Genomic DNA, 18,963 nt, shown 5'->3' with positions numbered 1-18,963 from the left:
GAAAGGGTGAGTGGATGGCAGGGACAGCATGACAAGGAAAGGGTGCGCACATACGTGCCGAAAGTGGAAGAGTCTTTGCTGTTTCGGTCGGCAGAGCTGACAGTGCTGTCTTGTAAAGGCAGCGCTGTGAATAGTGTTTATTTCAAGGACCCCGGAGAAAAGAGAAGTCCCCGTGGGTCCGTACTCTAGAAGACCCAGTGTGAACTAGCCGAGAGTGTAACAAGGGTCACTGATAATTCCAAGCAGATACTTAAATGGTAGGGGTTAAAGGGGCTGTGCATGGGTAAACTTTCATCATTGGACTATTTCTATGTGTGATTTGAAGGAGGAGAATACTGGTGTGAATTTCTGAAGGATTTACATGGCTTAGGTCGGAGGGGGTTGATTTAAAAGTGAATGGTGCATGTTGCACTTATTCATCATGTGACACAGGTAGTTCTGAATCATAGTCATCCAGCGGGTATAAATGCTGGTGTAATGAATAGCAGTTTTAAAGACAACCTATAAGGAGAGGGTTATATTTTAAGGTTTTAAGGGAATTTGTTAATTCTGCCTCCTTTTTAAAGCTTTTTCTCAAGTAGCCAAGACAGTTACTTTTCTTGGAGAGTATACAATGCAATAATTGAAAAATTGTTGGAAAAAGCTACTGTTGCTGTGTATGACACAACTCTTTTGTGCCTTTTCTTTCTAACCTTGGAGTGTCAAATCTGAGCAGATACTATTGAAAGCCTCTGAACCACAAGTTTGTAGTTTTTGGATCATGGCAAAGAAAGGTTTGATTCATTTTTAAAATTAGCACCAGGCCTCATTGCTCTGTGCCCTTTGAATGTGTGAAACAAACAATTTGCAAATACAAATTTGCCCAAATGTACATTGCTAAAGTATCAAACCTCCTATTAATTAATCTTTGCATATAAGTAAGCCAAACTATCCTTTGATGCTTTTTTTTTTTTCTCCATGGTAGCATGTTCATGACCTCCACTGGGGGTGTGAGCGAACCTTTTGTTGTTTGTGGTTTTTGTCTGTACTGTTTCTATACAATCAAGGTCCTGTGAAAAGGAGGAAGAGGCAGCAGGAGGTAGAAACAAGCTGGGCTATTTTGGACCAATGTCCCATTAAAATGTTCTCCCTCTCCTTAACTCACTCCAAACTTCTATTCAGGCATACACTTTGTATCAGTCTTTAACCTGCACTAAAACCTGTAAGACACTGATACTTTGACATTGTTGGGAAAGAATTAAAGAATCAACCAGGGATGGCTAATATTTCTTGCCTTATTTTATTGCAGAACAGCAGGAATTCAAAGTCATTAAAGCTCTGGTACTTTGACTCTTTTATGCAGCTGAGATGATGAAATAAAAATGTGTTTGGTAAAGGAATTCAAATTAGCACTGGGTCACATAATTCCCCTGTTCTGAATATGGCTAATCAATGGCATCTCTAAGGCTTCTAGAGGCAAGAGCTATGCAATTTCTGCTCATGCAGAATAATATTCCTAGCGTGGAAATTTCTGCTAATTAAAGCTCTTGCCAAGTAGAGTCTTTTTTTTTTTTTTCCCTCCCTTCTTCTTCTTAAATAGCTTAAGTCAAAGCTTTGCAAGCCAGGACATGGAGAAAGTGTCCTTATAGTTAGAGCAATGCATTCAGGATTTTAAACTGCAGATCTAAGTTTCCTACTAAAATCATTGTGATATAAATAGAGTCACATACCCTTAATAACAGCATATATGTGAAAAAGAAACCAAATAATGGTTTCTTATGGAATTAGTGATATCTGTACAAAGGAACTGTTGTGACCTGTGCTTGTGTTTTGTTGTAGGAAATACACAGGAAATGTACAAAAGGGTATATAGAGCACCAGGAGCATATCTATTCTTTTTGTTCTATGGTAAAAGAAATTACTAACTCCCTTTAGGATTACGTCTATGTATATTAAAATAATTTTGCCTGACTCTTTATTTTTAATAATAAAGTCAGTAGCAGGGATAAGAAAGCTTAAAACTCCAGGGAAGTTAATGAAACATAAATTATTATTAAATTTGGGCTTCAGTCCAAATTTCTGGTTACTACTTATTGTAGGGCAGCTCATTCATTTTTCACTCAGAAAAATACTTCACTATGTATAATGCTACACAATTAGCTAAGACCATTCCTTAAGTATATAACTTATTAATTAGAAGTTGACTGAGTGAAATGCAGTGGTCTGCAGGTTCTCTTAGAATTTGGTGGCAGAACTCTAAAAAGCCTTTCACATTCCTTCCAAAATCCCATGATGTGACAATGGTATTATATGGTCAATGATATACGGTCAGTAAAAAGAGCTTTTGTGTTTTGTTCAGTTTTCCTAAACAATAGTGAAATTATTTTAATACCCCAAAAAGAACAAAGACATAATGATGTTTAGGTATTAGAGGAAGCAGAATTCAGAGCTCTGGAAGGCTCTTAATGTGGAGAGAAGTGTTTGATGTATCAGGCAGGGAAAGCTTTGCCTATTGTTGGCAGGGAAATCTTCTCCTCTTAAGAAGCAGCACTAATTCTCTCAATCTATCCCATCAACTCAAGAGCCAACTCTCACCTTGGATTTCCATTCTGGATCCATGCTCTGTCATATTCCAGTCTGTCACAAGAATAAACTTTCCCCCTGACAGGTTCCCCATCCTTCATCCTTAGTGATAAAAGTTTATTTTGTCTATCTTGCTAAGAAGCAAAAATTGCTTCTGTTCACATCCTACCACACTATCAATGATGCATCATTACAGAAACTAAGGAATTAGGATGCAGAGATGAAGTGTAATTTGTCCCACCCTACTGTAGATGTCCAACATTGCTCATATGGTCTGTGGTCTAGTGGTGTCTGTGGCTTTTCATTCGCTACAAGAAATCTAATCAACTGGCTGAGATGTGCAGAGGATGAATTTCCTGAGGGTGGCTGTGTGAAGTAGAGAGCACCTTTCTGTTCCAGTTTCACTGGCAGTGGTAGCACTGCTCAGCCTCGGGATTAGCGTTTTGCAAGTCTGGGTGTGGTTTCAGTTTCTCCTTACACAACTGCCATGTACCAAGCATTGGCATATTAATCGTTTATCCGCATTAGTAATGAAAATGTTTTATCCATTGCTTTTCTGGTTTTATCTCACTGACAGTTAAAGGTTTATTCTTCCATATTGGAAGACTTCCAGAACATGTTTTTTTGACAGGTCTCAGGAGCCAGAGACTTGTGTTTCTATCTTGAGCTCCACCATTTATGCTTGTAATGAGGATGGCATGGACAATTATCAGACAAGCATTTCCCATTCTGTTGCTACTCAGAAGTTCCCAGCCTCTGTGGGAGGATTTTCTCCATGCATAGGTTACCAAGTGCAAAGGTATCAGCTGGTATTTGCAGAAGTAGTAATTCTGTGATGTTAGTGGATACTGATCTGAAATGAAGACCATGTTTTCGGTTTTTTTAATTTTTTTTTTTCCAACAGCAGTCACTTTCGACTTTTCAATGGCCCATGCACCACCATGTAGAGTCATTTAGGAAGAAAACTTTTTTTCCCATTGAGGGAAGAAACTTTTCCAGCGAAAATTCTAGTGGTAACTCGTGTCTGTTGAAAAGCTGGTTCATCCAGGTTGGTTATTTTGCCTTCGAGCTACCTGAACTGCAGTAGCTCCTGTTACTGTTTGAGATCTCTCCTTACTGTGAGAGTGTGCATCACAAGTGCCTGGCTGTTGTGCTGCTTGGGATACCTTTCTTCCATGGGAGAGGGAAGCTACAGACCATGCAGGAGAATGAGAGCAGAAGGTAATCCGACCATCAGATTCATACTTTTGCTTCAGTGGCTGAAGCAAAAGTAGACAACTTCAGGGAGGAAAAGGGGTCGTGGTGGTGTTGTTTAAGCCCATTTCCCTGTTCAAAAGCAATTTTAAGGAAATAATTCAAGCAGCTCTAGGCACTAGTCTTTAAGTTCCAGCCCACAACATCTAGGGCTTTGAATTCACAGTCCTTTTAGCCAGTTTGTTTCCTAGGCAGCAAAGACTTACTAAGGTCAGTGTTCAATACAAGTTCAGAGCTCCGCTCGAGGCAGGATCTGTATCTGATGAGCCACTCTAAACACTAGTGCTTGTCAAGAGAACGAGTGGGAATGGGCTATGGAATAGATGGACTTGATGAGGCTGCAGCGTACCCTTGTATCCCCTGCACCAGTGCTGGCATGGCCAGCTGTGATCTGCATCTTCAGACTCCTGCTTACAAGTGGAATCTGAAGGCTGTGGAACGGGGGTGGGGGAAAGGCAGCAGCAGCTGGGAACCATCCATGACCACAGCTGGTTTTGCAAAGATCTTCTTGCAAATTGAGTTGGGATGCTTCCAGGATTTTCTGGGTCCGAGTAGCGCTGCAGACGAGAGGAGGATGTGTTGTGCCGATCGCACGGGCGGGTTCCCAGACCACTCGGTGGTCTGGCTGAGCCGGGTCCCGGGGCGGTGTCACGGACACGGTGACCAGCAGGGAGCAGGCGTGTCCCGAAGGCAGTGCCAGCCCGTGTGACACTGCCCTGGCCTTGGGGCGACAGCCTCGTGGTCCCGTAGCGTGTTCCCAGCCAACAGCTCTGCCCGGGAGGCTTCCGTGCCTCCAGCGTGAATATTCACAACCTTCTAAACCTTATGATAGCCTTGGCTGAACTGCTGCCAACAAGCGCTTGTGGGAGAACCTGGCCCAGTGAGTCCTTGGTGTTCACAAGCCTCCCCTGAGCTAAACCAGCTGTATTAAGGATTCATGCTTTCTTAATTGAAAGTAGTAGAGAACTCACAAGAATTATAGTTTCATTAACATTTAAGGTTTACGCGTTACGTCAAATTTGTTGGATTTTGGTTCCCCTGCAGCTTTAAATTCAGCTCCTTTTTTCTTTGAACTGCAGTATGGTTTCTTTGCAAGAATAAGTGATTTGCATGCTCTTCCCAGAAGGGGCAACGTTGCAATAATGAAGAAGAGCAACTATGAGTGTACTAAAGCCTGCCTCAGATCAGTGGTGTCCCTTCCACAGATGCAATTGAATATTGGTTTAGGTTTGGAAATATGAAGTACTGCAGGACAGAAGATGCTGCAGATATTTATGTGGAGCTGATCCTGCCCAGATGTAGTGTGAAGAATGAAATTATCTCCTGGAGAGCCCTAGTTCCTGAAAATCCTGTAGTTCTATTGATAGAAAGGATTCTACTAATAAAAAGGAAATTAATACTGAATATGACAGATACGTTGTGGTGATTCCTCTCTGTTAAAACTTACCAAGTATCTGTGTTTGATCCAGATACACTAAATCTATATTGAATTTTAAACTTTTCCTAGTCTTTATGAGATGCCAAAACATTTTTTTGCCTAGTTCTACTTGTCTACAAGGTCTTTGTTCCACTATCAGACACACGAGTATCTGTGCTCTTGCTGTTATTGCAGTTGTGTGGATCCATGCTGACATTCTTCCCTCAACCCTCCAAATACTGCAAGACACATACTTTTAGGTGTATTCTTTCCCTCAACGGGTGTTTGGAATGTGAAGATGTCTTCTTCAGGACAGATGACAAGAGATTGAGAGGTTTGAGAGGTTTTGACAGGTTCCAAAGCATGCTTTTTTTTTAATTAAAAAAACTTCTGCAGGAAACGCATAGTTCCAGGCAAAAGAGTAAATGCTGTACATGTTATTTTGACCGATTCCAAAAGCCCCCTTAGTTACTTTTTTTAGTATATTCAACTGTTTTTAGGAGAACAGCATACTTTTGTGTTTTTGCTCTGAGTGGCCTGAGTCTGATGGTCTGAGTCAAAGCAAGATTTGAGGTTAAAAGTATTTTGTATTAGATAACTAGCATAGGCAGGCTGAAAGGTTTTTTTATATAAATTTTTCAGCCATATTTGTGGGTCTAATGAGAGCTATTTTCTCTATCTGCCTTGCTTCTGCATCCATGAAGCCTCTTGTCTTGTTTCTCTTGTAAGCAGTTACCTTCCTCTTCAGGCAATTCAACAATGCAGAATTTATTTCTCCAGATGTATCCCTTTTTTTCATATTTCCTTGGTCTACCTGTCTCTCATTTCTTAGATTCAGCATTTTTGAAGGGAGAGACCAACACTTCTCATCTTTTTCTGAGAAAATCCTATTCTGTCCTGCAGCCTCCAGAAGAAATGTGCATAAGTGGATGAGTGCAGAACACTAGTTCTTGAGGATTTCACCATCAGCTGTCTCCTCTGAAAGAGTTATTTAGGTTATCGTCTCATATTATATTAAATATGCTTTAAAAACTCAACAACCAACACAAAAATTATGCCAGAGTGGGGTTTTTATTCTGATTTCTAATAGACAGAATTCCTGATGGTGGACAGAATTCACACATTGTGTATAAACTCACTCCACAGATCACTGCTGTGTAGTTTGGGTCCATGTGGGTATTTTATTTGTTGTAAAAGAATACTAAGGAGATGTTTTCTCTTTTTCTGTTACATTAAGTCGTGGACCAAAATTTAATGTCACTATATTAACTTTGGAATTGCACCCAAGATGAATTTGGCCCTGTCAGTTGTTAAATTCTTGCTATGATTGATCTCAGCTTGCTTAGAAAGGGAGCATGCCAGACTAGCAACCACAGAAATCATCAGCTGAAACTCCACCAAAATTCTCATTCCCTGTAAATTGAAAAATTAAGCTTTGAAATAAGATGCTTTGTTCTTCAATCTCGCACTAACTTTTCATTAACATTATATAACTCTCAAACTATTAGGAAGATGACAATTAGACAGTTTGAAGTGTCTGAGTGGAGAAAAATAGGATAATTCTAAGTAAGTTATTGTACTAGTTCTTGGCATCTTGTGGTATCTAATCTATGATAGTCCCAGTTATAAATTTCATTGCCCTTCAGCCCCATTGATCATAGATGTACATAGATATAAATAAAATAAGGCCTATCCTTGGCATACTTGTTATATGAATCTAAAACCATCTGTCATATAATTGTAGGATGTTTTGGGTTGAAAAGGACCCTTAAGATCCTATCTGTAGGAATGAAACAATAAGAACACTTGCCCATCTCTTTCTCACAAACTCTATGCAGAGGGATATTTTTCCACAGAAAGAAGGAATACCAGAAATTCCATAAGACTTGCTTGGAAATGCTTTATAGCAAATTAATGAAAAAAGCTTTTAGATAAATATTGGAGCAGAAGAATCATGATGCTAATGCTAGATATTTTTTTTCAATACTGAGAAGTATAATTGCATATGACTTCTATAAATTTCTACTCTGAAAAGTTATTCTTCTAATGTAACTTTTTAGATTATCAGCACATCAGTGGAACCAAAGGAATGAACAGATACTTTAAAATGTGCCATCAGTAACTGGTGGGTGAGTCAGTATTGGATTAAAAGGACACTGATCTAATGGCATGCCAATTCATTTATTCATCTGTAATGGTATTGTACGTTCATGGTTTTTTACATGTTAGTGATTTCCACATCAAATAGCTATTTTCACTTTGCATACCAGCACCAGTAAGTTTCTGTAAGCTAACAGTACTGCACTCCTGGTGGGGATGGGTAGGGCATATTTTATTAACTTATGCTAATATGATATTTGTCGTATCAATATGATTTTTAGATAGGCATAACCTCTCCATTCCTAACAAGTATAGGCATAAACCCGTTATATGTTTTTCAGTATTTTAATCTCTAATGTCCAAAAATACGAAATGCAGGGAACAAGTTATTTTACTTGAAATTACTACTTTTTAGAGGGGGAAGCTAGGATGAAAATACCTCATGCATTAATAATGTTCAGCATTGTTTTGTGGTTTTTCGGTCCTATATTCCAACTTTTATTGCATTCATAAGAACATAATGCCTGTGCAATTTCATAAATACAATGTTTGCAGAAGCAGCATGGAGTAGCTGTGTTAAATCTGCTAATTTCCTGTCACTGAGAAGGTTTATGGAACCTTTTTCCTGAAGTGCTAGAAGAGATGTGTGCTCTTAGAGGCTGGAGCTTTTCATGGACATGAAAGATAAAGCTCTGTGAAGAAGGGTGAGGTAAACTTGAGCCTTCTGTGGAACAGGAGCATAGAATGGATGACCTTCTGGTGTTCTGCCCAGTCCTACTTCTTCCATATCATCTGAAAATGGAAAAAATTAGTCTTATCCAGCCTTGTGTTTATAAAGCAAAAGGGTGATACATACCAGTAGTGAACCTTGACAAGCTGTTTGTAGAGAAGTGAATTTGCAAGTAAATTCCCATTTCAGCATTTATTACTGTAATAAGATGGTAGCAGTAGCAAGTATAGACACCTCATGTGTGGTGATTGTGCCCAACAGAATCACATTAAGTGCTTTGTAAACTCTAAACCTTCGGTAAGATCTGTATCTCCTGGTGCAGAGTTATCAGTGTTATTTTTAAGAAAGATGTCAGCAGCTCTGCTGATTAAATAAAATATTAAATCTGATTTCAGATCTTCATCTGGCTTGATCTTTCATGAGCTTCTCTAGAAGGATTCTGAAGAACAAATTACTTGCATGAAAAGAAGGGATCTCAAAACTACTAAATTTATTGACAGCTCTAAAGTAAATTAAATACCTTGTTTTAAATATTATATAAGTAATTTCTGATTGTGAGTGATAGTCTTATGGTCCCTTTCCTCACACCTTCCCATCAGACTGGTATCAGATATGCCTGGTTAGTTCAAAATCAGTTCAATAAAGCATTAGCTGCAGTTCTTCGGCAGCACATCACCATTTCAGGAGATGGAGGTTCCTTCAATGCTATTTCAAACAGCAGAAGGAGCTCTCTGCATAACAAAGGGCTACTGATGCCCTCATCAGCTTTTGCAAGATGCCTTCTCAAGGTAGAGCACAGTTTCTTTTATGAAAATAAAAGATCACATGTAGTGACTTGTTGATTTTTCTCTTTGTTTTATATAGAAACTTCAAACAAGTAAGGAAGTTCCATACCCAGAAAAAGAATTTCATTGCTTTATTAATATTTTGAAATAATATTTTAAAAACAAATGGAAAACATATCTGAACTCTGTTGCTCAGTATACCATTGTATGGCATTCTCATCTTAAGGTGATTTGGCACAACCTGCATAGGTTAGAACAGATATTCTAGACCTTTATTATGAACATCTTAGCATCTCCCAGAGCGCCCATAGAGAAACAGGCATTAGGTAGTAAAGTATTGAGATGGGCAAAGACTGCAATAGGCTTCTGGCTTCACCAAGGTCTAATCTCCGTGGTTCTGCTCAGTCAGACAGATGTAAAGCAATGAAGCAATGTGTTCTGAAATTGGAAAGGGCTGCAGCAGGCAGTAAAAGTTTGTAGTCAAACAAAGCTCTAAGCTTCTACTTTGCGTTTTTGGTGGGCCAGGCTCCTTCCATAGGAGCTGAAAGCGGCCATGGTGCCACAATGTCCCAGAGCTGGGAGTCAGAGACCTCGTAAAGTGGCTCAGCAGGGTTGCTCTGGAGCAGAGGCGGCTTCCAGCAGCCCTGTCTTTAGTGAGGAGTGTCAAGTTTTTATGAGCATTGTTACATTTTTATAGTTTAATGGGTTTTACTATTAAAGTATAACAAAGCACGTTAAAAATTTGCCGTGGCTCATTTCCACACTCAGTAGCAAGTCCTTGCTATCTGCAGCATGGGCCCCTAGGAAATATTAAATAACAAAGACTATCTTAATACATCTTTCTTATCCACTTTAATCATCTTGGCCTCTTTCTAGTTAAACACAGTCTTGATTTGAGACATGTTTTATTCCGCTTCAAAGCTCTCACCACAGTGGCTGGACTGAATTGACACCTATGGGTTGACTTCTCCGGGAAAAGAAGATGGTAGTTTGTATAATTACTGCAGATGAGAGATCATTAAAAAATGTGTTTTGAATGACACTGTCATAGAAACTAGGGAACACTGGATTAAAGAGTAAGGTGAAGAATTACAGTAAAGAAGCAGTAAAGAAAAGAATACAGTAAAACCAGTAGCTATAACTAGTTGCCGACACTGAAAGCTTGACAGAATGGAGAACGGTGTATTAGTTTTAAAAGGCAGTGCTGGCATATTCAGTTATAAGAACATGAAGGTAGATCCAGGCTGCAGTCCAAAGGAAGTTTAGTGTAGCAGCAAAATTCACTCTGCCTACAGGCCATGAGATCTCTAAATGACTACATCACCAACTACTGTTAGATTGAGATGGGCAGTACTCCCAAGGATGGCAGTGTTGCAGAGAACGTGGTAGGACACTGAAGTATCCACAGCTGACAGGGATTCCAGCACTGAAACTAGACAGGGGAGCAAGTACTTCAAGGACAATGAGAAATACGATGGAGAATATGGAAAGCAGTTCCTTAGGGTAGACAAGGGGCAGCATGGACTTTTTCATGTCTGTGGATGTAAGATAGAATCCTCAGTAAGGATATTTGTTTGAATCTCTTTCTGCATTTATAGAAAAAAGGTCAAAAGTATGATGACTCATTTAAAATCTCGTGGGAATTTTAAATGCCTTTTATTTCTATTAAACTGAAACCTGTAAGGCAACTTAAATTTGGTGGAACATGTATGTACTTCTATTGCTTTTTAAAGAGGTATTTAGATAATTTAAGATGCAGATGTTTCTGTGTCTAATCTCATTTTCAGAAGGAAGTGGTATCTATATTAGGAATTTTGGAAAATCTTACTAGGCACTAATCAAAATTATTTCATGCCTAAATATGATATAATTGGGTTCCTTGTGAGCTTTAGGATCAAAAAACTTTGGAAAAGTAAAGTATTTTATTATTATTTACTGTCTTTGCTTAATTTGCTCATATGTTTTAAAAGTTCTTGAAAGCCACTGCAGGGTTATGGCAACATGAACCAGACCTGGAATAAATCCACTGATGATAATGCATTCAGAAGGGATATATTTACCACAAGGCCTTCCAGTGCTTCTCAGTGGTCACTTGTCCCTAAAGATGTTTTGTTACTACATTCATCTTCCTGATAACAGTCTGAATTTAATATCACTCACACTCATGATTCAGAGAACACAAGTTCATCATGGAGTTATTTATCATTGCCAAAGAAACTCCACTCATTCTTTTCTCCTTAGTCCCAGAAAAGAAATAAGGATTCTAGCAAACTATTCTGAAGGAAACTGGTAAGTTCAGTGATTCTGCTTCATGACCCACAAGTTACAGGAACTCTTACAGCAGAAAAGAGTTATAATAAATATAATTGAAAATATATTGCAGATGACTTTTAAATAATCCCTGCTTTATTGCAGCAAAAAATGGTTCAAAAGTACAAAGATGAGCATAGAAAATCCTTCTAGTGACAGGACATATGGCCTTTTTAAGGTTCTAGAATGGTAGCTGGCCTTCCATGAGAAGGCACGTAATCACAAGTGACAAAGATGCCAGCTGGAAGATTTTAAAAGCTTCCACCCTAGGAAGGAAGGAGAAGGACCAGTAATGTGGCAAGTTTCTCAAAGGAAAGTGTCCCTGCTTGATGGGAAGGAGGACAAAGAAGCCTATTCTTTTATTTCACAGCAAAGAAGAATAGGAGCTAGGATAAGGAGAGGTAGGAAGAAGTGAGGCAGAGAATGCCATGGGATTGACGATGAAAGGAATGGTACAATATGATAGTGGTGCAATGCAGGGAGAGAAGCTGCTTAGAATGAATATGATGATTTCATTTATCCATAAGGATTGAGAAAGTGTATATACTATGATGTCACAAGTGAAGCAGACATCTTGGTTGAGTGAATAGCTTGGAAGGGTTGTCTGCTAACACTGGCATTTTTGTTGAGCCTCAAACTCTCCTTCAAAAGATTTCAAAGTCCCGTTTAAGTACCTGAATTGTTTAAGTGAGGAGATTTGAAGTTCCTTTGAGATCTAGTTCTCTAAATTTCCTTCCAACTTTTCTACCGTATGTTCTCTCCAACTTTTCCCCCATATATCCTTTTCAACTTTTCCATCAGAATCTGTATAGAAGCTTCAGTTAGATCTAAGTTTTTTATTGAGCTGAATTAATCTAATGCTTCTGCTTATTTTTAACATGAAAAGTTTTTATCTTTTCCTTCCCTATAACTGGTGTAGAATTTTCCATGGAATGTAATTTACCTTTATGCCTGTTAAATTGGTACAGTTTACTTGATATACTTAACAACAAAGGACTAATGTGAGTAAGCATTCATTCCTCTTATTATTATTGTTACACCATGCAGGTCAACATTTTAGTAAGACTGATTTCTGTAGAATCAGGATGTGACTGCTGGCGACCCCCACAGATTAAAGCTACTGTTAACTGGAAAGATGAGGCACCTGGCTTTTACATATCCAGCATTATGTGAGATAGATTCACAGATAACTAAGTTCTATGACTGAAACTGGATGCTGTGAATATCCCTAAGGATGGGAAATTACAGCTGCCTAAACTTAATTAGTTTAGTGTTAGTGACCATTCCACCTTTCTATTCACAGGGCACATGGCAGCACTGAAAGTGAAATTGAATCTAAACATGATGAAACTGTCTTGCCAGCAATGTCAGTATCATCAATGTGTCAGGTACTGTAATCTTCCCATTACATGTAATGCATGACACGATGGATGTGTGTTACATCCATCAGCTGCTTACAGTCCTCTATCCCATGCCAGGCAACTTGCACTTCCATATGTCTTACAGTTTGTGCACTCCATTAATACACCAACACTGAATTGCTGTGTTAGCACACAGTAACACAGAATTACTGAGGCTATTTCATTCACTTGTAAAGGAAAACAGTGAATTATTTTCATTGACTATTTCCACCCTTCAAATAGGAAGTAATGTTTGTGGTGTCTGCATATATACAAAATTATTTCCCATCTTTTCTGTATCAAAAACTGATTCAGTATGGAAAATGCTCTTGCACACATATACAAATATACTTTCATACCTGTATCACGTATTTTGCATAGCAATGTTTGTTAAAAAAAAAAAAAGTCTCTGTATGTCTTTCTTTTCATATTCACTTTTAAATGAAATGGAAAAAGCTGCCTTTGCAAGGAATTTTTATTGGCGAAGCATATCATTTACTTTGGCTCCATAAATCAACGTGCAGTCATGTTGCAAAATATGGGTAGCCCATTTAGAAATATTCCATCAGGAGGTATAGAGGTACAGTATATTATACTTGCTGTTTCAAATAAATAGCATTCTCAATTCCTCTTCATCTGTATATAATATATTTTATTGCAATGTGGTGCTTTCCATCAAGTTAGTTAATTTTGTTTCTGCAATTCAAGATGTAATTGATCACTACAGTACTTGCCCTTGGGACAAAGTATCTTTTTATCCGGTGTGTTGTTTCAACTTTTTACCATTCTTTTAAAAATATTCCATATGAAATATTGTAGCCTGTGCAATAAGTTTTATAGATTTTTCTAAATTATTTTTTCTATCTTCAGCATATGTATGTAGTCTGTAGTATATACTACACATGTCCTTCTGTTCTCTACCTACATTTTGCTTTGCTAAAAGATGCATTTCAACATAATTTGCATGAAGTTTGTGGATGATTTCAGTTAGCTTAGGTCACGAGGCACATTACTTTATTTTGTATTTAATGTCTTGTTTTCATAGAGCTACTCAAATAGAGAGCAGTGCAGAGCTGGGTTTTCAATTTCAAGATATAATTAATTTTATTTATAAATTTTTTCTATTTGACTTTTAAACTATTGTAAATATTTTATACATTTGCACATTTATACTGAAAGCTTAGTACTTGGCATTAGGGGTTATGCCTATAAAGCACCAGGTGATATGCTGGGAAGATCTAAATGAGAGCAATTTATGTGGTTAGGTGTGTTTTGTGGACTTAAAATTCTAGCTCTATCCATCTGAAACAGGTTTTCTAAGAAATTCCATTGAAATTTTAAGCAGGCATGAAAGAAATAGAACAATAATGGATTCTTTTACTTTTGAATTCATATTTTGCCATCTGGTTGAAGTAAAATAATTTGAAAAAATATACATGTATATGTTAAAATTTCCCTGCATAATGCATTTAAATTTGGAGATAATCCAAGTTTGTATTGCTGTACCAAACTGAAGAAAGGGGCTTTCTCTTAAAGAGAAAATTATATTAAAATATTTTAATATTAAAGATCATAAATTACTTCAGAAGTATGAGTTACCTAATCTTTCTAATGCACATATGCATCACTATTACAGCCAACAGATAATGGTGGAAATTCCAGAAATATTGCTTAGGTATTAAAATTTAGACTTCATTAAGGCATAACCCATGTGTTTTTGTGTTTGCCTTTTGTTAGGATTTTTATCAATTGAGCCATTGAAAAGAATATTCATAAATCAAGAAGTTAGTTGAAAATAGTTACTTCATGTGTTATCAGCTTCGAATTTTAAATGGATAGCATTTATTATTGGGGTGATCAGTCACATTTCTGATTCCTGAAATCTGTGTTTTGAAGCAACTGGGACATAATTAATGCAATATGAATTGCAATAACAGATCTTCAGTAAAAAGTGAAATCTATTGTTAATAGTAATGAAAGCAACATTATATTACATTCTGAACAATTATATTTCCAGTATGCTTTCAAGGCTAACAAAAAATGCCTATGTAGTAGAAAAACTTGTATGCTTTAATAGTAGTATGTGAACAGGAAGAGTTTCTAAAAAATGTTCCAGGGTAAACATTAGTGATTTCCCTTTTGAAAAACCCTAGCAGAATAGCCTGAATGTTTCTTTAAATGTTACTGGTGCAGCTTAGCCAGTAACACTTTCTCCACTGAACCACATACTTAGCACTGGAAGTTTCTTGCCAGTGTAACTTTACTGTCTGGCTATAAATTGTCTTGTCTTTAATGCATTGCATACATCCATATTTCTTCTCTGAGACTTACGAGGGGAAGAATCTGGAAAAGACTTGTTGTTATCAGGTGACTACAAGTGAGTACTCAGAGCACTAAGCTCTAGGTCTGGCATACTCAAAACCAGCGTTGATTTGTACCGTTCCTTTTTCAAATAGTACTGAACTCTCAAACTAGCCCATGCAAGGGTGTTCATTAAAGACATGTTATGGCACTTACCCAATCCTTTAAGACTCTTTAGGACTATTTTAATTTATTCTCGAAAAATACTGGGTTGGACTATGTGCTTACAGTCCTTGACAGCACTTGGAGGTCATCACTCAGCTATGTGTATATGATAAGCTGGGGACTGTATTTGTGTGTTCCTACTTTGGCCTTTGATTTTGCTTCTGTAGATAAGATTCATGGGCTACTTTGCTCTTACCTATTGTGGTTTCCTATCTTTTCATTATGTTTACAAGGTGAAACTGTACTAGTCTCTTCAGGATGTTTTCCTGACTGTTGTGGCTGTAATTGGGGAACTGAGGATCCTTATTTTTTTTTTGGTTCACTTCTCATCATGTGGTTCACAGTGTGCATCCATAATCCTTACTTGTTGATTGATGTCATCATTTACCAGCAGCACATGTATTATATAATTTTCATTATTCAAAGAAAATATGTTGCCAGTGAGAATTACAGAATTTAAGGTTTGGAAGGATAAGGTGCTGGGTCAAGGATTCAGAGGACGTTCATTTTGTAATCATCTGCCTCATTCTTTTTTTGCCATAAATGAGGCAGTTATTGAAACAAATTTTGGATAATTGGAGCATTGAATTAGAGCATTGAATTGAGCATTGAATTGAGCATTGAATTAGAAAATTATAGATGTGATTTTTGATTATCTCAGCATATATTTTTATACAGGCTAGAATTCAGGATGAGCAGGCAAACTGAATTATAGTATTTTCACATATCTGCTGTTTGACTTGCTACTTTAATAATACTTTTGAAATTATTTTTTCTGCATGTACTAAGGACACATATCCATTCACAGTGTGAAATTCAGGTATACACAGACCGGACAAATGGGCACATCAAAGGAAGGATGTGCACATAGGCCCAGATGTACTCAAAACTGGGAGGATATGGGGCCATGCATACATGTGCACATCAGAAGCAAATTCACATACTCAAAATGGGAGCCACACGACCATGAGCAGCACTGCATGAATACACACATAGATACCTGCACATCACGGTTCCCTTCACAGCTGTATAAAATGACAGAAAAGCCTGAAGCTGTGCAAACACCATTAAAAGGCATCCACACAGCCATGACTGTCTCAGGCTGGAAAAAAGGGAATACTGAAAAATGCTGTCTGGGAGAACAAAACAGGAGAGTCAACCCATCAAATGTCTGGAACTAAAATAATGCCAGAGAGTATACCCCAGCCAAAATCACTGCCAGCAACTAAGTTAGTCACACAGCAAGAGCAGTCATCCACACATACATATGCTGCAAGAAAAATATCCACCACCTGCCAGCTGGCTAACAGTGACCATGACGTGTGTGTGTGTGGCCAGTGTGTTGGCACCAGTGTTGGAAGAGGAAGAGGAGTGGAAAGAAAGGAAACAGCAATAGGAAATCAGAAACAACAGAGGTAAAATGGAATCAGTGCTCCCCAGTCAAAACATTTGTTTAATAGAAACAGAAGTCTGGAATGTGTACAATTTATGTTTTACACAGTGAAAGGTCCTGGTCATGTGTGAAACTTCAACCTTCTTGAGTAGCAGGAGGTCCTGTATGTGTGAAGCCCGTTGCTTTACTTAGCACACATCAGATGTCTTGAAAATGCCAAACAATGAAACAGGTGGCTAATTGGCTTCCATCCTTTCAATTCCTACAATAGGAAGAAATTTGGTCAAGTGTTGAGAAGAGGATGCTCAGTCAGGCCTCCTGGATGGTGTTCTAGACTTTCTCTGAAGCGTTGTGTGATCTTGGATGACTCATTCATGGTTTTTGTGTCTAAGTCTGCTATGCATAAAATAGGGATAATAATGCCTATTTACCTCTTAAGAGTTCAGGAAGATCAAAAGAATGGATGTAAAACTCCTTCTTAAGATTCAACAAAGTAGAGGAAAGCGGACTAGCAAATGAAGTTCTGAAATCTGTCTGTGAATCAGACACAGTGTTGCAAGGCATATTTGAAGGAAAACAGCATTTCGTGGGAGTCAAATTCCATTTTCATGTTGGTTGTGTATCTTCTGTGCTTTGTTACTATAGTTTTCAGTACAATTTTTTTTTTTCCCCAGTTTCATGCTATTACTGTATGGCATCTCCACACCTAAACTTTACTTTGAAAAAATGAAATTTGTCTTTTTAAATTTGGTATTTTCATACTTGCTCTGAACAGCTTGTAGGTGGTTTTGGTCTATTATTCTTACCTTTGCCTTCTTGACACTCTTTAGAAGTCTAAATCCTGAAGTAAGGTAATACAATTAAGTTAACTGTTTATGTATTCCTCCCTAGGGGATAAGCTGTAACTGGAAACTCTTTTAACCATATATTCTTATTTAGGATAGTATAGGGTTTTGTGTTAACTTGATTTGATGCTGTGTTTTCTTCACTCTCAGCTCATAAGGAGCTGTTGCAAACCAATCATAGTGGGAATCCTTTCAGCCATGCCATGCTGCATGTCTTGGCTTCTCCTGTGTCATGAGACATAGCTTTAAGTTGGTCAAGTCACTTATCCACCCAGACACCCACTCAGACAAGTGTGGTTTTGGCCAGAAAGTCAATTCAAGATCTAAGAACACGGATAAATTTCTCTTGAAATAAATAAATTTTGTTTCCAAGACATTAATGTATTTTTAACAAAAAACCATTTCATCAAAAAGTTACAGAGCAGCAGTATACTAGTTTTTTACCATGGGAATTCACCTCATGGGCTAAGTTTAGAGCTGCTCTGAATTTCTCAATGAGTTATTTTGTCATCCATCAGTGTGATTCCAGGAAACTAATATATGCAGGTTGTTGTTGATTTTGACAATTTCCCTTTAAGAACATAAAGAGGATGAAGCACTTTAGTGGGAGTCAGTGTTGTTTGGCAAAACTGAATTTTGTATTGAAATGTATTTTTTCTTTAATTTTTTGTCATCAAATGATATTTCATCATAGCCCTCTTGGAAACTACATGGGAATGGTTCTTCTGAGGACATGCCTTTCTGGCTGCATGAGGGCAGGTGTACATCTGCTTTGCCCATTTTTGAGTCCACCAAACAGGAGAAGTCCAATTCAGAAGCCATATGCTGGTGCTGAAAAGCAAGATATATTAGCTCAGGCTCAATGCCATATTCATATGGTTACATGGCTTTTGGAGATCTGGCTGCTGTCTGGCTTGTGTGAAGTATGGCAGAGTAAAAATCCCAACTGTCTGCATCTGTTCATCTGGACATACCCAACATCTGGTTAGAGAAACAAGCTGTAATTCACTGCTTCGTAAACTTGCTTGTCATTCTTCAGCTTCACTTCTAACTTGTGTATTAGCAGGTTATCTTCATTGTTTCAGTGTTCCTTGCATGCCTGTTTTTAATGTACCCTGAAAATTTTATTTAGAAATAAAAATGGTAGAGCTGCTCAGGGTCCCTTCATTAAATTCTTATAATAAAAACTGACTTTACATCCAGTTGAGAATATTCATGAAAAAATGCTGGTTTGATTTTAAAAGAATTTAAGTGAAGAGTCATAAACCAAAAATTGTAACAAACCCAGAAATAGTTCAGGAGGAATGTCTCTTTTCTGGAAAACTTTGATGTCCAGTTTAGTTTCATAGGTGTTTATATACTTATAAATATATGTCTTTTTCTAATTGGATTTTCAGCAAAGTAAATAAAATACCCAAAGGGAAAAAAATCCTTTAAATCATTGCTGGTTAAAACCTGATCACTAAAGACTACATTAGACAGCAAATGCTTGGAGAAATTGCAGATTACAATGAACTTATAATTTTTTCCTCGTTATCAGTTTATAATATTTGAATCCGTTTAGGGAGAATGTGTTGAGCTGGAATGAAGTTCAAGATTGTAAACTGTTTTAAGTCAAGAGCGTCTGCATGACTTTTAAGC

Source organism: Corvus hawaiiensis, chromosome 8 (assembly GCF_020740725.1).
Source record: "Corvus hawaiiensis isolate bCorHaw1 chromosome 8, bCorHaw1.pri.cur, whole genome shotgun sequence".
In the NCBI taxonomy this organism is placed as follows: Eukaryota; Metazoa; Chordata; class Aves; order Passeriformes; family Corvidae; genus Corvus; species Corvus hawaiiensis.
Note: the sequence above shows the minus strand (reverse complement) of the source record.